This window comes from Rhinopithecus roxellana, chromosome 1 (assembly GCF_007565055.1).
Source record: "Rhinopithecus roxellana isolate Shanxi Qingling chromosome 1, ASM756505v1, whole genome shotgun sequence".
NCBI lineage: Eukaryota > Metazoa > Chordata > Mammalia > Primates > Cercopithecidae > Rhinopithecus > Rhinopithecus roxellana.
In genome coordinates, this window is record NC_044549.1 from 65790630 (window position 1) to 65813302 (window position 22673).

At 34.7% G+C, this 22673-nt stretch overlaps 1 pseudogene; it reads left to right on the top strand.

The window, feature by feature from the left end:
* LOC104680159 overlaps positions 1-22348 on the top strand; it is an 84058-nt pseudogene extending 61710 nt beyond the window's left edge.
* Positions 22349-22673: the final 325 nt, after the last annotated feature.

The following is a 22673-nucleotide window of genomic DNA, read 5'->3' on the forward strand; positions in this document are numbered from 1 at the left end:
AAGACTTTGGTTAATGGACTTTTAAGAGAGATATGTAACACAATCTCTCATGTATGCATAGCAGGGAAGATAGGCTTTGAAGATGTAAAGACCTGAGTTCAGGTCTTTTTCTAGCTATCATTTTTTTTTTCTTTCCAACTTTTATTTTAGGTTTGGAAGTACATGTGCAGGTTTGTCACATGTAAATTGCATGTCATGGCAGTTTGATATACAGATTATTCTGTCACCCAGGTAATAAGCATAAATTGGTGAATTTTTTTTTTGTTTGTTTTGTTTTTGTTTTTGTTTTTTTAAATACAGAGTCTCACTATGTTGCCCAGGCTGGTCTCCAACTCCTGGGCTCAAGTGATCTTCCTGCCTTGGCCTCCCAAATTGCTAGGATTACAGGTGTGACTATGCCTAGCTTATAGCTACCATTTTTAAAAATCCAGGTGCTTTTGGCCATGCCAATTTCTTTTTACTCCAGTGGTCTCATTTGTTCAATGAGAATAATACGATCATTGAATTGTTTAGACTTCATAATATGCAGCTGTTTGTCTATATTTATACACATAAAAAGCTCAGAAAGTAGATAAACTATATATCCATTAAATTGAAGATTACTCTGTGCTAAAAGAAAATGAGCTATCAAGCCATAAAAAGATACAGAGGAAAATTAAATGCATATTACTAAGTGAAAGAAGTCAATCTGAAAAGGCTACATACTGTTTGATTCTAAGTATATGACATTCTGTAAAAGGCAGAAGAATGAAGACAGCAAAAAGATTAGCAGTTGCCAGGGACTGGGGGAAGGGCGAGATGAATAGGCAGAGTACAGAGATTCCTAGGACAGAGAAAACACCCTGTATTAGACTATTATGATAGATACTTGTCATTATAGATTTGTCCACCCCATGAAATGTACAACACCGAAAGTAAACCCCAATGTAAACTATGGGCTTTGGATGATAATGATGTGTGAATATAGGTTCAATTGTATCAAATACACCACTCTGGTTCAGAATGTTGATAGTAGGGGAGGTTGTACATGTGTGGGGAGAGTGGATACAAGGGGACCCTCTGTATTTTCCATTCAATTTTGCTGTGAACTTAAAACTACTCTATAAATGACTTTTATTAACTTTTAAAAGCTCAAAAAAGCAACCAGCACATAATAACCAGCACCTATTTGCTAATATTGCTATTATACATGTGTGGATTTAAGTTGGTAAACATAATCTCCATTGAAGAATGTAGCAAATAATAGAAAGATAATTTGTATTCTTTATTTATTATTTTTTTGAAAGAGACACAGAAAGGAGGGAATGGAAAATGAGCAATGAGGGAATGAGAGAGGGAAAGAAAGAGGGAGAAAGGGATAGTGTATGCAAAATTGGTTTACCCCATGCTTCACTTCTCTGAATTTAGAAAATTCTTCAACTTCGAACCTTTTTATGCTGATGGTAATGTAGGTAACACAGTCAGCTGAGTCATTGCCTTCGTCTGTAGTGTCGGGCCCGTTCTCTTTCCAAAACTATGCCTCAAACTTAAAGTCTGGAGTCTCTGATTCTGTTTCTTAGTCTTCTTGTTGCTGCTGATGTTGTCTTCATTGTCTTGAACGTGGAATCCCTATATTTCTGTCTAACTTCCACAGACCTCTCTTACCTGCTTTGTCCTTACACCTTTAGAGTAAATCTTTCTAATGTTAACTTCCTGGAAAAGGTCAGGTATTGAACACTGGTAGACAATTGGTCCTTTGGGCAGGTTAAGTCTCTCCACGGTAAAGGGAATGATGGAAGAAAAATCCTCTCATTGAGTTAAAGAGGACAAAATGGGGGCAATGGATGGAAGAGATTTCTTCTTACTTATTATCTGTATCATTGGGAAGGAAGTTAGAAAGTATTTGAATGGTGGTTAATATAAAATACTTCCATGAATGTTAAAAATCATTTACTTTCAAAGTTGCCTTGGGACTAGAATACAATTTAAAAAATTAAACATCTCTTATTCTTTCTTAAGTTTCTAAATGTGTCTTTATTACCATTATTATCTGAAGTAAGACTGCTCCAATTAGAACAAATATTTATTAAAAAATTACTACCTGCAAGGTTTCATGTTTTGCTTTGTACTGTTGGTCTTGTGTAGAGACACAGGACATACTTACTATGATAATTCCCATTTGGCAGATGTAAAAACTGAGTTTGGAGGTAAAATAACTGATCTGAAGCTTCTCAATAATTATATGTGGTACCAGGATACAGACCCAAATTCTAACTCCAAAGAGGACCTCTTAATCATACTGTCACACTTCCCCACTGGGGACTTTGAAGAAATTGTTCTAAATGTTAGACAGGAGGAGTAAAAAGAACTTACATAATGAATTGATTCATCAAACTGAAGAGCAACTCTAACCAGCAACATTTCCTTTGAAAAACTACTGGGAAATTCAAAAGTATCAATTCAATACCTTATTAACAGTTCCCACGTAATATCACTGCTTGACATGATATTTACTTGCTTTTTATCACATTTGAGCTCCAATTGAACCTTTTGAAATGTTGAAATAACATCATCATATGGATAATTACTAGATGTGCTATTTTTGCAACTGTTTTGAAGATAAATAATTAGATGTAGCATACCACTTACTTGTTTTATTTGTCTTTGATCTTGCTCTGTAGGTCTTATAAAAAATTAAATGAAAATGCACTGTTAAAAAACCCACAGAACAGATCATAAGTTTTCAACAAATAAATATGCAGGAGAGTGCCTTTAACCTATATCCCTGAATTAGAGAAACTAATCATTGGACAATAGCATAGTGCTTAAGAATGTGGGGACTTAGACCAGATTGCCTCTCCTTTTATCAATACTCCTTGTAAGATAATTTTTGTTGTACCTCCCATCAAGAGGTAGAGTCTATTTCTCCATCCATTGAACCTGGACTGGCCTTGTGATTGACTTTGTCAAAAGGAAAGTTGTGACACTCTGGTCTTCCATGCTTCCTCTTATTCTTTCAGTAACCTACCCCTGCAGCCATGAGAATAAGCCTGGGTTACCTTGCTAAAGGGTGAGACATCATATGGAGCAAAAAAGAGCCATACTAACTAAACTATCTTAGACAGGTGAACTCCCAGCTGACTTGGCAGTTGATCACAGAGGCATGAGTGAACCTAGCAAAAATTATCCAAGCCTGATTGAAAGAATCATTGAGCTGAGCCCAGCCCAGATGACCAACCGACAGAATCATGAAGTAAATAAATGGTTGTTATTTGATACCTTTAAAATTTGTGTGGGGTGGGGGATAGTTGTTACTTAGCAAACTGGATACACTGGGTTCAACTCCCAGTTCCAACACTTATTGCATGTGTGAAGACAGGCAGTTTAATTAACCTTCCCATGACAGATTTCTCATCTACACAGTGGGGATAATGTGATGATGCTATTCTCAGATATTTCCGTTTTCCACCTTTGGGTACTTAGTAGATTTCATCATCTCCCAGGCTCTGTGCAATTAGATGTGGCCATGTGACTTGCTTTGATCAATTAAATGTCAGGTGAAAGTCTTTAAAGGCACCTATGCAATATAAACCAGTTCTTTCCCCTACAATTGCAGTGTTTCAGATGGGGAAGGTTTTGTCCTAAAGCAAGGAAAACATGCTTTTAGAATCCCATTTTGACCCACAATGAACCTGAAAATTTGTGGTTACTTATTACCACTGTAAATTCTAGCCTGATGATTGGTACAAAAATTAATAGTACAGTGTGACAATATATATAAACCTCTAAGCACAACGCTTGACACATCTGAAGTATTTAATGTTAAGAAATATTATTACTGCCCTCAGATTTTAAAAAAATCCTTGAGAGATAGGATGTAAAGGTTTCTTTTAAAACAATAATTATCTTCTTAATTGATATTCATGTACCATTTTAATATCATCCTACAATAAATCAGTGCTTAAAACTTTGTTTATCTGGTTACTGTAGCAAGAAAATACAGTATAATTGGGGTTTAATATTGTTTGCTTCATCTTCAATTCTGTAAACTTAATACAATATTAGTTCTTCCATTTTTAACTACAAAATAATTTAAAATTATCTTAGAGACTTGAGGATTATAATTAATATATATTTATAATATTATCCCAATGTTTGTTTTAGATTAAATTTTAAGTTATCACTGTCACCAGGCTGCAAGCACTTTAGAAAGATCTGGGTATGAAGGTGAATGCTTATTGCACATTTATTTAAGTATTTGAGAAAGTAAGCCATCAACAGCCCACCCCAATTTACACAATGGTCTAGCCTGCATTGCATTTAAAGCATCACTGTCAAATATCTGACTTGTGAAAAACAGGTGTGTGCTGTGAAGTTGTGTATTAATGGGTTGTGATTGCAAGGAGACAAAATTTAGTTCAATAAGGGAAAAAATGATCTAAGTAATAAAACTCTGTGATAGTGGAGAAAAAGGTAGTTTAGATCAGCATTCTCAGCTGGGGGAAATTTTGTTTCTAGGAGGCATTTGGCAATGTTTGGAGACATTTTGATGGTCACCACACAGTGGGAGGTTTCGCTGTCAGCATCTAGTGAGTAAACATCAGGGCGGCTACTAACATCATCCAATGCATGGGAAAGCACCACACAACACAGGATAATTGGGTCCTAATGTCATTATTTCTGTCCTTGAGAAATCCCAAGCTGGAGCCTAGGACCTGACCCTGAATATGTTTAAGTGAAAGCTGTTGGAAATGCTAACTGGTTCTTGAATTGAATATAAAGCCCCTTTCAATACAGGAACAACAACAATCATATGTGAATCACTGAAGGTTTGTTATGTTATAAGCAAAATCAGTTATGTCATTTCATTCTCACAACTACACTAGGGTTCTCTAATTCTTTCATTTTATGGATTTTCATAATTACTGAGACTAGACAGAGGGTCAGAAGTTTGCAAAAAATCTTATCAGTAGGGGTTTCTGTGGTTTTCTGTGCATTCCCTTTGTTTGTTGGTGTATTTTTCTGACAGGACAGTCATTGTCCTCTTCCCTGATAATGCAAGAGGCACACACAGAGAATTGGTGACCAGAGAAGCTGTGGCCCAAAGGCGATATTTTCTAACATTGGCATTATTGACCTAGCACTGTAGGGCAGAGAAGAGGTGGACAAGGCTTGATGAAAGCACTCTATAGTTTCTAGGTAACTGGTGTGGAACTGATGGGCTCATATAGCCAGTTTGTCCTGAAGTGGGATGCTTAGGTCACTTTTCCATTGGCTGCATTCTCAGATAAATACGCCTGTCCTCATGTCCTCTAAACCTACTTCTTATTTTGTGAGGTTAAGAGTGCCAGGCTCTAAACTGATCAGTTTTCTTCTCTTACTCTGTTTCCAATTGGGTGCTACAAAACATGAAGAGAAATAAAGAGATGGGGAGTGAGATGTCATTTGGGAGGGAAGACATCAGAATTCAGCCTGAAGAAACAAAAGGAGAAAAATAAAACGATCAGTTTGACACACATATACTAAGCACATACTGTGTGCCAGTTTCTGTGTTAGGTTCTGGGGATAGGTAAGAAAAGGAGTAAGATGAAGTCTTGTCCAGAGGAATGTAGCCAAATTAGTATCTTTTTTGAATGGGTGACAGACACATCATGAGACATGTTTGCTATCTCATTCAACAAACATTTAATGAGTTCCTACTGTGTGCCAAGCATAGCCCTAGGCACAGATGTATAGTCCAGAATTAGGCAGACATGGTCACTGCTATCATAAAGCTTATGCCATGTGGTAAGTAAAGTGAGAGAGGTAAATCCAGGGTGTTAGAGAAGCATATATATAAATCTTCAGTCTAGACTGGGGGTGGAGTATGAGAGGGAGTAAGATAAGGCAGGCTGTCAGGGGCAGATGTTGACCAAGAACAAATTTTGTACACTAAGAAATAACCTGGTGGAAAACACACACACAGAGACACACATGGAATCAGATTTCAGGCACAGGAAACTTGAGTCAAGTTTGGATGTCTGAAATGACATGGTGCCTATGTGGTAGCTAGGAATTGCAAAACTCAAAAGTGGAAGTTGAAGAAAGATACAAATGTAAAGATAGACTGGGGTGAAATGTTTGCTATCTATTAAGACAGAGAGGCTGGAAACTGTGACTCGTGCCTGCAATCTCAGCATTTTGGGAGGCCAGTGCAGGAGGATCACTTGAGGCTAGGAGTTCAAGACCAGCCTGGGCAACATAGTGAGACCCTGTTTCTACAATGGCAAAATTAGCCTGGTGTGGTGGCCCACATAGTCCCAGCTTCTAGGGAGTCTGACTTAGGATGATCTCTTTAACCCAGGAGGTTAAGACTACAGTGAGCCATGATTGGGTCACTGCACTCTAGCTTGAGTGACAGAGTATGATACTGTCTCAAAAATAAAAAAGGAAGAAAGATAGATGGATGGAAAGGAAGGCAGGAAGGCAGAGGGAAAAGAAAAAGAGAAAAAATAAAAAGGAAAAAAGAAGGAAAGAAAGAAAGATAAAAAGAAAAGAAAAAGAAAGGAAGGAAGGGAAGGAAGGAAGGAGGAAAGGAGAAAAGAAGGAAAGGAGGGAGGGAGGGGGGAAGGGAGGAAGGGAGGAAAAGATAGATGGCAATTCAGTCATGATAAAAGAAAAGATTGAGATATGGGAGTCACACTTAGGAATTCATTACTGTTGAGTCAAATAATTGAGTACTGGATTGAAACAGGGTTATTAAGAATAGAAAGAGATAGAATTTCTAGAAACATTAAGAAGGCAAAATTTGTACCTTGTCTTGGTCATTTAGATTTGTGGTGATGGGGTGAAATTGAACTTTTCTATCTTCCTTTCCTTCTGTGGTATATCTTTCCTTTCTCTTCCCTTACTTCTCATTTCAAATTTTAAAGCAAAATAAGTTACAAATATTATGAGTCAAAAGTACTCTTGTACTTCCTCCCAACTCTGCCTAGATTTATATATATTATGCAAACATCCAAAGTAGTCTTGGGCTAGGAACTCTAATGCATAATTATTTCAATGGAATCATAAGGCAGCAAACAGTTCTTTTCATAAATAGTAATGTTCAATGTACATTGAAATTAATAAATCCACAACTGTGATATTAATTTTACATATTTGAGTTTTTGACTTTAAAAAAGTGCTTCAACAATGAGAAAGTTTCACGTAGAGCATGTATAGTATATTCAATTTTAGTGAAACATTAGTCTTATGGGAAATCAGGCATGTCAGAAAATTTTCCTGTAGGTAATAGAAATAAAACTAGTCATCATTTTGAAATACACCAAATATTAACACATACAAAGAATTCCAGGAAAGGATAGATATAGCAAAATGGCTAGCATACATTAACCTATTGAACATTGTCTATGAAAATTAGGTATTTTCATGATTGATAAATTTTTAGGGTCAAGTTGGGCCCAGTTGTAGTTGAACTATTTTTGACATTTAGTAACCAGCAGCCCATTTTTGTAATTGTAAATATGTTTTAAAATACAGAATGGCAACAATTAAGGCACGCAATATTTGTTTTAAATTCCAGTGGTGATATTAAGCCTGCCATAACTAAAAACTCATTCCAGATACTACAAAGTTATATTTCTTACAAAGGCAAATTAAGAATCTGTTTAGACTTGACAAGAAAAAAAGTTGAGAAGGTCAAAATATTTTTTGGGGCTCTCTGAATTTATTTTCACTTTTCTGGTTACTTAGAATAGTTTTGAGAAGAATGCCTATAAGTACGGTAGAAAGTTGAGAAAATATATGATATATGTAGGCTTACTTTACATGCTTTCCCTCCTTAGCCTCTTACATGTACTGGATTCAATTTTTCCTGGTGTTATTTTCCATTTGAGATTTTTTTTTTCTTTTTTTCTTTTTTGGCCATGATTATCACTGTTTCAGGTCTATACATCTACAACAGATCATTTTAGTTAGAACCAATCTGATATCCTTCTGATTCCAGTAATCAGATCCTAATCATTTAGCTAGTTCCAGACATTGACTAGGGAGTGACTTAGTAACCTACTAGCAATGTTATGGCAATTTGGCTTTTGAAGTTTAAAAAAAATCTCCATGATTAACACTTTTGTCTCATAGTAATTCATAAATCTGTTTCATCTGTTTAATATCATTCATTCATTAGACAATAGTTACTGAATGAACCGAGCATATATAATGTGTCCTTTATATATTTTTTTAAAGGATTGATATGAAACAAATGTAGAAAATTTATACTATCCAAAGTTGTATTTTGGGGTTAGCAAAGGTAAAAATAAGCAGGTAATAAACAAGAAAGTCACTTTGAGTTTCATGGTCTCAGCACTGTGCTAAGCACTGAGAAAGATCAAAAACATGTAAACCATGAACTGTTTCTTCATAGAACTTAGGATCTCTTTGTGAAACGAGACTTCACATATGTAGTAACTAGCTCACAATAGCAAATATTATTTAGATGCATCCTTACTGTGGAGTTTCAAGACAGAAAGCAGATTTGCATAAAAGGATTATATCCCACTCATACCTGCTTTTGGTTTAGTTTGCACAATAGTAATATTCCTAGGGTTTCCTGACAATATTGTCTACTATTACTAGACTCATATTTTCTTATGGCAATTAGCTGGTGCAAATTAATGTATCCTTTAGAATAAGCATGTGCTTCTCAGGTTACCACAGTCTCCACCACTCCCCATTGTCCTGCTGACATGTATGTTGAGCACCAGTGGCTAGTGATCATCCTTACTGTGCTGCTGCTTCTCTCATACAGTGTGTCTCCAACAAAAGTACAAGGGAATTTAAGTAATTGACAGAGCTTTGTGTTTTAGATTAAAACGAGAGCTGGTTTCTGGGGAGAAATTAAAGAATAATCCTACATGCTTAATATACAATAGTAAGATTTTATCTAAATGATGTTGCCCATTTACTCTTATGTGTCTTGTTCCTAAGGCCATTTGATTTTATAACCATTGAAGTAGAAAAAAATTCCTGGATTTTCAAGTAGTTGGAGAAATTTTATGGGCAGAATGTAAGTCAAGCATGACCTTGATGAATAGTCAGCTATTATATAAGAATACAGATATATCAAAGGAGATTCAACAAGTGAAAGACATGACAATTAAGCAATTGGTGTCGTGCGCTTGCTGTTTGTAGGAAGACTCACCTAGCATAAGTAGATGAGTCATAAAAGTAGTAGTAGCAACTTTTAATGGGCTCTCCAAGGGAGTATGGATTAAGGTTAAAGAGTTTTGTAGCTCAAACCACTATATGAAGTTGGAACCTGAGATTCCAGCCATTAAGAAACCACTGCCAAGAAATCATCAGTGAAGTTACCTGATGAGTATGGCACTTCGAGAAGACTATCCAGCAGTATCAGGATGAATCACACAGGAACCCAGATTATAATCAGGGGAACTTCATGGTCTGCAGGGTATTTGAATAATTTAGATGTGATAAATTTAGATTTGAATAGTGGTAGGAAATATGTACAAAATCTGCGCTTTAGGAGAAACATTTAAAGAAAGGATCAAAATGAGACAGATACAGAGACATATGCCTGGCCAATGCCTCAAGTTTCTTAGCACAAAAGAGGGAAGAGAAAGCAAGCAAAGGAGATAGAGAATTATAGAGAAATAGGGAAGACGATAAGGTTAACCTGTGTCAAGGAAGCCAAGAGAGGAGTGAATTTCAAACAAGAGAGAGGTCATCAATAGTGAGAACATATTTTAGGCAAGTCAAGAGTGAAAATGCAATCAAATATATCCTTGTGCATTTGAAGTCACATCTGTGGTCAATTTCTCCTAGAGGGTAAATAACTCTCAGGGTACTAGCTAGGTGTTCTCAGAAGTGCAATAATCCTTTCAAGTTATTGAGCTAACTCTTTCTTCATTGTTTTAGTCATGGACCAAAAGAAGCCCATTAACCTAAAAGGTTAATCTTCTTTAAGAGTCATTTTCCAGCTGCAGTATATAAAGAATGTGCTAATTAAAGAAAGCACTTGTTGTATAGCACCAACAATGCAAGGCAAATTAGGAAAATGAGAGTTCATTGGAGGCTAGAATTGTCAGAGGAGATTTACTCAAAGATGCTGAATTGGAACTGGATTTTGGAAATGACACTGTGAAAGAGTAAAGTATATCCTTAGCTGTACTTGACTTTAGTTAGTGGTGAAGAAGAACAAAAGGAAAATAGAAAAATAAAGTTATTTTGTTACATATTTCTGATACTTTCTCCTGGTGTTGCTAAGATTTGATATTATCTACAAAAGTTGAGAGTGGTTTTGTTGTTTATCTGATTTCACTAGTCATGGAACTTTATCTCCCACCAGCATGTCTCCAGTCTTCTACTTAATTTTTCAGTATGAGAAGAAAAAATTTTGGCACTTAATAACTATCCTGTGCTTTCCAATACAGTAGTCACTAGTCACATACGACTATTACAATTAAGATAAATTAAAACTAAATAAAATATAAAATTCACTTTCACAGTGGCAGTAGCCACATTTCTATTATGCAGTAGCTACTTGTGGCTACTATATTGATTGTCATAGAATGATCTTAGACATACAAACATTTCCATCATCAGAGAAAGTTCTACTGAACAGCACAGAGAAACTAACAACATTCTTTAGTAGCTGCCCTGTGGTGGAGGATGTTTGATTTTGCTTGTAAGAACAAGCTTGTAAGAATGAGATTGTAGGCATAATTTATGTTCTGGGATGCTAGCAAGTTTATGTAATCATTGATTTGTTTATAAATTCAATAAATATATACTGAGAGCTCACCTGCATCAGGCACTGTGTTTGACTTTGGGAAGCAGTAGTTACCTCCAACATAGATACATTCACATCATTTAGGGAGCTTCACGTTTAACATTTTAACTATATTTTCACTCAAACAAATGTAAAATTACAGTTGTAGTATAAAATTAAGTATATGGCCCCAGGAGAAGATGGTTCTTTTCCCTAACAGGGAATTCCTTACCTATAGATGGATGTGAAATAAAAATCTAAAGGTCAAATGGGACTGTGCTAGATAAGAAAGAATTATATGGTAGGAGGACTGGAGAGGTAGGAAGGAGACTATTTTAAACAGAAAAACAAAATGTATAAAATCTTTATAGAAAATGAGAGCAAGGCACATTGAATGGGCTGAAATAAGGCATTTCCCTGGTTATTTTATTTTACTCTAGTCCTGTAAAAGTTGGTCTCAGAAGTCCAAGTAGAGTTTAAATTAGACATCCCATTCAGTTTAGTAAGAAGTGTTTGTTTTTTAAATAAAAATTAAAACACTGGATATTATGACTTCATCTTTTCCTAGAACAACATTAAGACTGAAGTTCCAGCAGTATCTGATGGGTAAACAAGGAAACATATGTTGTTGATCCATAAATTATTTGAAGAAATGGACACTCCTCAGCAATTAAATTAATCCTTTCCTTTACTAAGGCGTTTTTCTCATTGTGTTCATCTCTTTACCAACTTGGCCCAAATCAGTCCTTCTACAAAAGATCATCCAATTTCAAGTCCTGTTAAATTACTATGATCATCAATGAGGAAATAACCCACGTGGAACACACTCTGGAATGGAAAAACACATTTATAGTAATAATACAAAATCTGCACTGTGAAATTAGGGTATAATGTTAGAATTACTGTGTTTAACCTCCTATTCTTTGTAGTAGAAAGTCACAAAGACATAGCGTGCTACAAACCCATCTACACAGCGTTTCCATGGTTGCTCAGGCAAATAAAATGCAGCTCTTCGTAAAAGAGTAAAGGTGACATTGGGACTTGTTCAAAGCAGAAGCAAATGTGTATTGCACTAGTTGCTCACAAAACATCCTTTAAAGAACAAAGGGGTTTTCAGCTGCTCAGTCATTGGGATTAAATTAACATGACACTGTAGGATCTCTTTTGGGATATGCGATGCACCCTGTGTGGTGATAGAAAAACACAATTGGCACAATAAATTTTGAGGCTGCATTGAGATTCAAAGCACACAACAAAACCAAGATTTCTGTGTTGTTATTGAAGTGACTTGATATTCTACTTTAGAAATGCTTAGTGTCAGAATTGTAATATACTCAAAAAGAATCTCAGACTTAGAAGTCACCCTGTCTTTGCCAATCCCCACCCCTATTACACTTCTCGATTCCTTCCTCAACAGCTTCATCAAGTATTTGTGCTCTGAAAATTATTTTCCCACAATCAATGGTGTCACTATTGGATTACTTATAAATGCATCAGTAAATCAGTAGACTATCTCTATGCGCTCTGCATCTTTATTACACAGGGAATGGGAAGAATATATCTTTTGCTTTAAGCATACAATATTTTGCACAAATGCATAAATATTATATCATATTGTAGCATGTTTTCTCACACATACACACACACACACCCCTACACCCCACTTTCCTTTAATTTTAGGTTAATTCTTCTTTTTCCCATCCTCTCTCTTTTATTGTATCAGCCATGCCAACATGAGAATCCATGACAACAATGTAGTACATATCATCCCAATTTAATTGCATGATGCTTTGGTTTGAATGTTTTTATCGCTAGCAAAATTCTTGTTGAAACTTAATCTCTAATTCAATAGTATTAAGAGGTAGGGATATTAGGAAGTGAATAGTTCATGAAGATTCCTCCTTTATGAATGAAATTAAAGCACTTTAATGAATGAAATTAAAGCACTTTAAATTATTATGAATGAAATTAAAGCACTTTAAATTATTATTTTTATTTTTCTGTAAGTTATTGGGGTACAGGTGGTATTTGGTTACATGAGTAAGTTACTAAAGAGTGGTGATTTGTGAGATTTTGGTGCACCCATTACCCGAGCAATGTACACTGCACCATATTTGTAGTCTTTTATCCCTCACCCACCCCACTCTTCCCCTCAAGTCCACAAAGTCCATTGTATCATTCTTATGCCTTTGTGTTCTCATAGCTTAGCTCCCACATATCAATGAGAATATACGATGTTTGGTTTTCCATTCCTAAGTTACTTCTCTTAGAATAATTGTCTCCAATCTCATCCAGGTTGCTGCAAATGCTGTTAATTTATTTCTTTTTATGGCTGAGTAGTATTCCATTGTATATAAATATACCACAGGTTTTTTTTTTTTTTAATCCACTCGTTGATTGATGGCATTTGGGTTGGTTCCACGATTTTACAATTGTGAATTGTGCCGATATAAACGTGTGTGTAAGTAACTTTTTCATATAACGACTAGATTGTTGGATCAAATGGTAGTTTTATTTTTAGGTCTTTAAGGAATCTCCACACTGTTTTTCCATAGTGGCTATACTAATTCACATTCCAACCAGCAGTTTAGAAGGGAACCCTGATCACCACATCCATGCCAGCATCTACTATATTTTGATTTTTTGATTATGGCCATTCTTGCAGGACTATATTGCTCTTTTTTGTCTCTAGTTTCTTAAGATTAGAAGCTAAGATGATCAGTTTAGATGTTTATTCTTTTCTAAAATACACATTCAATGCTATAAATGTAAACACTGCTCTTACTACCTCCCACAAATCTTGAAAAGTAGTATTTCATTTAGTTCAAAATATTTTTAATTACTCTAGAGACCCCCTTTTTTTCCCCAATGTGTTATTTAAAAGTGTATTTAATCTCCAAATATTTTAGGATTTTCTCCAGCTATCTTTCTGTTATTGGTTTCTATTTCAATTATACTGTGTTCTGAGTGTCTTTTCTTTTTAAATTTGTTAAGATATGTTTATGAAACAGCATCTGGTTTATTTTGGTGAATGTTCCATGTTAACTTGAGCAGAATGTGCACTCTGCTGTTGTTGGATGAATTATTCTTTAGATGTCAATTAGATCCAGTTTACTAATGATGCTGTTCTTACCTGTGTTTCGCCTGTTGGATCTGTCAATTACTGATAGAGGGGTGCTGAAGTCTTCAAGTATAGTAGTGAGTCTGTCTATTTCTTCTTGAAGTTCTGTCATCTTTTTGCCACACATACTTTGATGCTTTGTTGTTACGCACGCGTGTATTAAGGATTATTTTGTCTTAGGAAATTGACTTCTTTATCATTATGTAATGCCACTCTTTATCACTGATAGGTTCATTGTTCTGAAGTCTGCTTTCTATAAAATTAATAGAGCTACTCTAGCTTTCTTTTGATGAGTGTTAGTTAGTGTTAGTATGACATATCTTTATTCATCTCTTTATTTTGGTCCCTCTGTGTCTTTATATTCAAAGTGAGTTTTACATAGAAAACATATAGTGTGGCTTTGCTGTTTGTGAGGGCAGTCTGTCTTTTAATTAGAGTATTTGAATCATTCACATTTAAGGTGTTATTTGTATAGTTGGATTAATACCATGCTCGTAACTATTTTCTATTTCTTGTACTTGCTCTTTTTTTCTTTTCTTTTTTAAAACTTCCATTCCACCTATGCCTTCTCTGGTTTTAATGGAGTATTTTTTTCTGATTTCCTTTTCTTTATTAGCATATCAATATACTTTTTTTCTAAAAAATGTTATTGGTTTCCCTAAAGTCTGCATTATACACTTGTAACTAATCTAAGACCACTCTAAAATAAAACTATACTAGTCGCATGTAATGCAAGTATCTCATAACAGAGTATTCTTAATTCTTCCTTCTTGTTTTGTAGCATTGTTTCATTTATTTCACTTTTATATATCTTATAATTACCCAATAAATTTTTACTATTATTACTTCAAAATAAATGATTAGATCAATTTAAATAAAAAGAAAATATTTGTTTTTTCTCTTCATTTATTTCTTCCCTGTTGTTCACCCTGTCTTTATTCAGATTTCAGCTTATAACCTATATCATTTCCCTTCTAACTTCTTTTAACATTTCTCGCAAGGCAGATCACCTTATAACAAATTCTCCAAACTTCAGTTTTTATTTGTGGTTAAAAAAGAAGTCTTTGTTTTTCTTTCCTTTGGAAAATGATTTTGCTGAATAAAAACTTCTAAGTTGGCAGGATTTTTTTCTCTCACCTCTAAAACTTTCACTCCTATCTCATTCTGCTTTCATTGTTTCTGACATAGCTTGTGAACTTTGAAGGACTTTCCTTGCCTTTTTAATTTTCTTCCTTCACATAAGACAGGGAGGCTAGAGGGGGCTAGAGTTTTCTAACTGTCCTTCTCCCAGGCCCAATAAGGCTCTAGTAAAGTGATTTTTTTTTTAATAGAGGACAGGTTTTTATTATGGAAAATGCTCTGTAAGTATTTTAAACCAATTACTTTTCCCCTGGGATTATTTCAAATGGTTACTTTTCCTTCTGCTCAAAACATAAGGAAATTTTTCTCCAATCTGTACAGTGAGAATGTATTTCTGGAGGTGAAACATGTGAAAGTGTGGTGACCCCTTAATATTGGGCCCCCAAAATTTCCTAACTCTCAAGGTAACCTATGATTGGCCTCCATCAATTCATCACAGTACAATTTAATTGCTCCCACTGCTTATTGACTCTAGTGACTTCTCTCTCGATAAACTGTGAGACACTGTGCTCATCTGTCTTTCTGTATTTCAGGATGATGGTTTGCCTAGTAGCCTCAATTTTCTGATAGATTCAAGAAAAGTCGTTGACTTTTAGCCTGATCAACTTTTTTCTTGTGAGAATGATTGTCATGACTTTGAAGTCCTCTACATGTTACAGCTGAAACCAGAAGTACATACAATCTTTCAAGGATGTATGACAATTCATAGCAAACAGACTAAATGAGAGAGAGAGAGCTTTTCTTTTCAAGGCAAAATATGGCTTTGCTTACAGCTTTGGAAGATGGAGATATTGTCTCTCACTCATACAAGGGTCAGGTATTCTTTGCTCATTACAAAAGATTTGGGTTTTTAAATTTGGAATTTGTTTTTTATATTGTAATCCACTTCTTGAGTAGGTGGCCCTTATGTTTGCCCTGTGTGAATTGGGGTTTGGGAAGCCAGCACAAAAATGCTGATATTCTGACTTTTGTTATTGCCGTGATTAAAAAAAAAAAAAGTCTGTCCTTTATCTCTGATTCAGTTCTTATGTATTCTGCTGGAATCTCTGAAACTTTGGTTGGCTAACTTTTTATCTTGAAGGTTAGGTAAATTGTCAGATCCTTCTCAATTCTTCACATATTATGCCAATACATTTGCAAGCATTATTGAAAGGGAAACATGACTAAAAACTACAGTCATCCCTTGGTATCTACAGGGGCTAAATTCCAGCAATCCCAACACATACCAAAATCCACATATTCAAGTCCCTCATATAAAATGGCATAGTATTTGCATATAGTGTACACACATCCCCCTGTGTGTGTGTGTGTGTGTGTGTGTATTTTTTACTCAGCAAGTATTTATTGAGCTCCAATTATAGCTCAGGTATGTGGAATAACAACAGAAGACACATAAAAATTATATTTTGTATTACATTTTAGATAGTAGAAACCACAGTAAAATGGAAAAGATTTAGTTATTCATTCTATCAGTGTTTATTAAGCCCTACCATGTGCCAGGCATTGTGATGAATGGTGGGGATTTTTGATTGAATAAGCTAGTTTTTGCTCTTAAATTACTTTCAGGCTACTGAGAGATATTTAAGTAGACATAGAAATCAAATGCCAAGTGGTATAACAGGGGTCTTTTGTTTTGATTTGTTTTTAGAATAGGAGCCTTTCTTATTATTGTTATTATTATTATACTTTAAGTTCTAGGATACATGTGCACAACATGCAGGTTTGCTCTTTTCAAAGTGCTGACAGTGTCACTAATTCTGCCTGGGAGAATCAGGGAGGGTTTCACAGAGGAGTCTTCCATATATTTTTAATCACTTCTAGGTTGGTTGTAATACTTAATATGGTATAAATGCTATATAAATAGTTGTTATACTGTTTTGTTTCTTTATTTGTATTTTTTTGAATATTTTTGATTTGAGGTTGGTTGAATCCATGGGATGTATAACTTACTCATAGGAAGGGCTAACTGTACATTCTTGTATAGCCAAAACTCATTCAGGGAGAAATGAAAAAAAAAAAACCATAAATAAAATAGAATTATTTTATTTAAAAATGTATCTCTCTCTATATATATATAACTATTTAAAAGTTTATCATAAAAGAAACATCAGGTTTAGCTTTCTTTAGGTAACTTTTATCAAATAGTGAAGGAAGAGATAACTCCAATTTCATACAATTATTTTTTCAGAGAATCAAGATTTCTACTCTTTTAGGATGTTACGTTAGCCTTGATAAACAAAATCAATGTGACAAATAATTATAATAACAAAAAATTCTTTATGAGGAAGACACATTATCCAGAATCTAATTTTCAGCACAGATACAAAAATTGTCAATAACTGAATTCAGAAATGTATAAAGAGGGTATGCATCTTGACCAATTTCAATTTTATCCAGTAATACAAGGTTAATTTTGCATTATCTATTTCTCAAAATTCTATAATGAAAAAAGAAAAATAAGATAACGGTATCAATAGATTTAAAAAATTGAATGAAATTTAATGACCATTTATGATTAAAATATCTTTTATATAGTGAATTTAAACAAATTCTCACTAAAGTTAGCCACAAAAAAACATCATTTTCAAAGAGGAAGCATAAAGCATTCACATTAAAAATCAAGATCGAGATAAAAATGCATATTACTAACATTTTCATTCACTGTAAAATGGAGGTTCTAGGCAGCACAATTGGTTAAGAAAAACAAACGAAGAAAAAACAAAATAAAATTCATATGGAACCACAAAAGCCAAATCAATCTAGAGAAAGTAGAACAGAGATGGAGGCATCATATTTCCTAATTTCAAGATATATTACAAAGCTAAAGTAAACAAGATGTTATAGTACTGACATACAGACTAATGGAACAGAATCGTGATCCCAGGAACAAATCAACACACATCAGATCGTCTGATCTTCATCAAGGGATCTAAGAATATCTAATAGGAAAAGGACAGTCCCTTCAACAAATTGTGTTAGGAAAACTGGATACACACATGCAAAAGAATGAAATTAGACACTTTATTTTACACCAGACATAAAAATCAACTCAAAATGCATTAAAGACATAAATATAAGACTGAAACTATAAACCTCATAGAAGAAAACACAAAGTCTTCATGACATTGGTCTTGGGAATGATTTCTTAGTTCTGACACCAAAAGTTCAGGCAACAAAAGCAAAAATAATCAAATGGGACTATATCATACTAAAAAGCTTATGCACAGCAAAGATGACAATGAGCAGAGTGAAAAAGCAACCTATAAAATGGAAAAAAAAAATTGCAAACCGTATATCTGATTGGGGGTTAATATCCAAAATATATAAGGCAGTCCTACACAGACTATTGAGGTCTTATTGGCTAATAAGCCAATTGAAAAATAGGCTAAGGACTTTAACAAATATTTATTCAAATAAGACTTACAAAGTTACATGAAATAATACCCAACATTATTAATGTCAGGGAAATGCACATCAAAATCACAATGAGATACCACCTCACACTTGTCAAGATGGCTATTATAAAAAAAGCAACAGAAGACAAGAGTTGGAGAGGATGCAGACAGATTAGAACCCTATTTGCTCCACTCTTGGTAAAATGTAAAACAGTGCAGCCACTATGGAAAACAGTGTGGAGTTTCCTCAAAAATTAAAAATAGAACCAAATAACCCAGCAATTCCACTTTTAGGTATTTATCCAAAATAATTAAAATCAACACCTCAAAGAAGACTTGGTACTCTCATACTTGTAACAGTACTATTTACAATAGCCAAGAAATGAAAATAACCTAAATGTCAGAAATGAATGAATTTTTTTAAAAATGTGTTGTACACATATGCAATGGGATGTTATTCAGCCTTGAAAAAGAAGGAAATTCTGCAATAAGTGATAACATGTATGAACCTTGAGGGCATTATGCTAAGTAAAATAAGCCAGTCACAGAAAGACAAATACTATGTGACTTAAATGTATGAAGTATTTAAACAGTCAAGTTCATACAATCAAAGAATGGAATGGTGATTTCCAGGGGCTGGAGAAAAGGGGAAAATGGGATTTTACTAACGAAAGGGCATAAAATTTTAGTCAAGCAAGACAATAATCTCTAGTGATCTGCCATACAACATTGTACCTATGGCAAACAATACCGTCTTGTGCACATAAAAAATTGGTTAGGAGAGTAGATCTGGTGTTAATTGTTCATAACACAATTTTTTAAAAAATGTACTATAAAGCAAATACAAATATTAGCCAACACATTGGGATAAGGTATTTGTGACTATGTATAAATACACATATATATGTGTGTATGTAAAATACACATGATATGTATAATAAATATACATGCAAAAAGAATCATGTATTTAAAAAATTCTCAGCTGGGCATAGCCACACGTGCCTGTAGTCCCCTGCCCTACTTGTAAGGCTGAGGTGGGAGGATCTTTTGAGCCCCGGAGTTCATGGCTGCAGTTAGCTCTGATCATGCAACTGCTCTCAGTCTGGGTGACAGAGCAAGACTCCATCTCTAAAAATCAATCAATAAATAAGTAAAATAAAAATAAACAAAAATTCTCTGACAAATCAAAAAGGAAGAAGATTTAAAGCGTACATAACAGACAACATGAATTACCAATAATGATTTAAATGTTCTTATTAGTAATAACTGTAATGCAAATTAAAACAATAATGTTACATTGTATATCCTCAAGATTGACAAACACACCAAAAGTTTTAAAATGTTACAGTATTAGTATAGATAAAAATGAGGAACAAAGAACACTCATACTCAAATTGTGTATATTCAAAATTTACTTGTCAAGCAATTTGAATTATCCAGTAAAGCAATAATGCATGCACCCTCAAAGCCAGCAATTTCATTTCTTAGCACAAACACTGAGGAATCTCTTCTGTATGTGTTCCGGAAAACATGCACAAGAACCTTCATAGATGTCCTTTATGTAGCCTTGTTTGAGACAATCCAAAGGTACATCTGCAGTAAAATTTTCGTATAAACTGTGACATATTCATGCAATGGAATACAGTATCACAATACAAATGAATAAACAGTTTACAGGCATCAACATGGATAGGTCTCACAAATTTAATTTCAATGAAAAGAAGCAAGTGGTAAAAACATACATATATCATGCTGTCTTCTATGTAAACTTCAAAAAATGTTTTGCATAAATTGCAAACCTAAGCAATATATTTCGGTATGTATATTATATCAATGACCCAATAATGTTTTAAAAGGAAAGAAAGTGATAGACACAAAATGTTGCAGTGTTTCTCTCTGTCATAGAAGGATGGGGTAGAGGAAAGTGAGTGAGGGAGGAGTAGAGTGGGCTTCAAAGTTGTTGATTCCTTATTTCTTAAAGAAGATGGTAAGGACATGGATGTGTGTTTTGGTCATTATTCTTTGAAGCACATACATCCTTTTTAATGAACAATTCATATCTTAGTAAGTAGTAAAAAAAAGCAATTCGTTAAAGAACTCCAAGAAAATTATCATTCCTGTCTTCCTTCTGACCTGTCTTTCCTCTTCTTCACCCCAAAACTTCCTTCTTTGTCAAACAATGCATTCAAATCTTTTTCAGTCAACTAAAACTTTAATCCTTTCTAAAAAATCTACAGTAAATATGAAGACTTTTTACATTTATTGGACTCTAATACTTTTTTTGTTATTAAATGTATCTTCTTCCTCCTGGGTGGCTGCCCTTGGTGGTGGATAGTTAGGATAGGTTCCTTAGGCACTCCCTCTAGCAGGCTACAGCCTGGATGCTAGTACTTCCCAATGGACTGCAATGGATGTCGTGGACACATCAGCGCAGGAGGGGGTGACCCTTGCAGTCTCTGTGGCTGCATGTGAGCCTAGCTAGGGTTGGGTGGTAGAGGGGAAGCTATGCGGCAGCCTGCCAAATGGGACCAGAGCTAAACAGCTAGGATTTAAAGCTATAAATGGGAATAACGAGTAATGTTTATGATGAAATTAAAGTCAGTAAGTCAACTCTAACCTCTTCCAGCTGTTTTCTCAGGAGAATGTCCATATTACATTTACATGCTCTCGCAACTGTGATCGCCCTTCAGTTACAAGGGCTTCAGTTCCAAGGGTTGAAAGTGGAGCATTCCCTGGTCTGAGAAGAGCAAAGAGTTCATTCCTTTTAGGACATTCTTGCTGATCGTCTCTTTTCAAACTCTATGAAGATGGAATCATCCTTCCTTCAGTACTAACAGTTTTTCTGTTTTGTGGTTAATGTAATTCACAAGAACCTCTAAAATAACAAATGAAATAAGCCAGGAGCGTGGAAAAGATTACTTTTATATCGGTCTGAGATTGGCTATGAGCTCTAGTATTTTCACTGGAGGGAGTTTCATTTTCAAAAGGAAAAAAAAAGTGGTCTGTTACTTGTGATAAAAGGCTCATGACAGCTGGTCAAGGTGGGCATACACATTTTAGAGAATGGAGGTTGTAGATGGAATTGTTGTTGACGAGAGCTGGGGAGATGGCCAATGTCACTGATGTATTTGCACGAGCCACACTGGTGACTCCATTAGGAGTTCTTGGAGACCTAGAAAGTGCCACTCTTTCTTCATACTTTTTTAATTAATGACTTAATCTCATGGGAATATCGGGCAGTTTTTAAGTATTCTAGGATCTACAGTTATGGTCAGTCGGCCGTGCTTTAAAAGAAGAGAGGTTAGAGAACTAACAGGAAATGTTTCACAAGCTAGGTGATTCAGGTTTTGTGGTTTTTGCAACACTCGTGGTCATTGTGTCCCTGAATATTAATCTCTGTAGTGGGAGTTTGCCATAGACAGATAAATGTTCTTGTGTATATAACCATTGACTCTGTAATCGGAGCATTTTCCATCTCCTGTGTGAAGGGCTTAGGCATTGCTATTGAAGAGTTGTTGCCTGGGCTCTGATGTGCCCTGGCCTGATTTTGCTGCTGAGCTTTGTTGTCTGAGTGAGCCCATAGATTAGTTACCTAAATAAGGCCCTGAATATATTCAACAGTTTTATAGTGACTCCATGTTACATGAAGGATTTTTTACAACATTAGTTTTAACTTGTTCAGCTATCCTTTTTAAGAAGCCATGTCAAGGTATGTCTGTTGATAATGTCATTGGTACTTTGAGTGGGTTTTTATAATCATTGTGGGGATATTCTTGTTGCAAACCTTTAAAAATGTCAGCTTTAATTTAGCAAGTCTGACTCTGCCTATCCTAAAAGATGAAAAAAAATTGAATAGCAACCTCTCTAATATCTAAAGTTTTTAATAATAATGAAGAAGGCTTAACCCGTGGAATTGAACAACACACTGGTGAAAATGACTCCTAAATACATGGAACTTATGGAACTCAGGCAGTGTTTTAATAAAAATCTAATTAAAATGTTATCCCATAAAAAGTAGATGATTGTATTATCTTATTTTCATCTCATTTTTTATCCTATTAGATCTGGTTGGATATTGATTCTTACATGATGCTGAAAGCAAATCAAGGGCATACTTATTGATGCTATGAATACTTATGAATATATGTGGTGCCATTCAGAATTCTGAAAGACAATCCCAAATGTTGGATTCTGAAAGATAAAATCCCTCAAATCTCCTAACATCTAAAGTTCTAAACATCATGGTCCAAAAGATTAAAATGAAAATGTT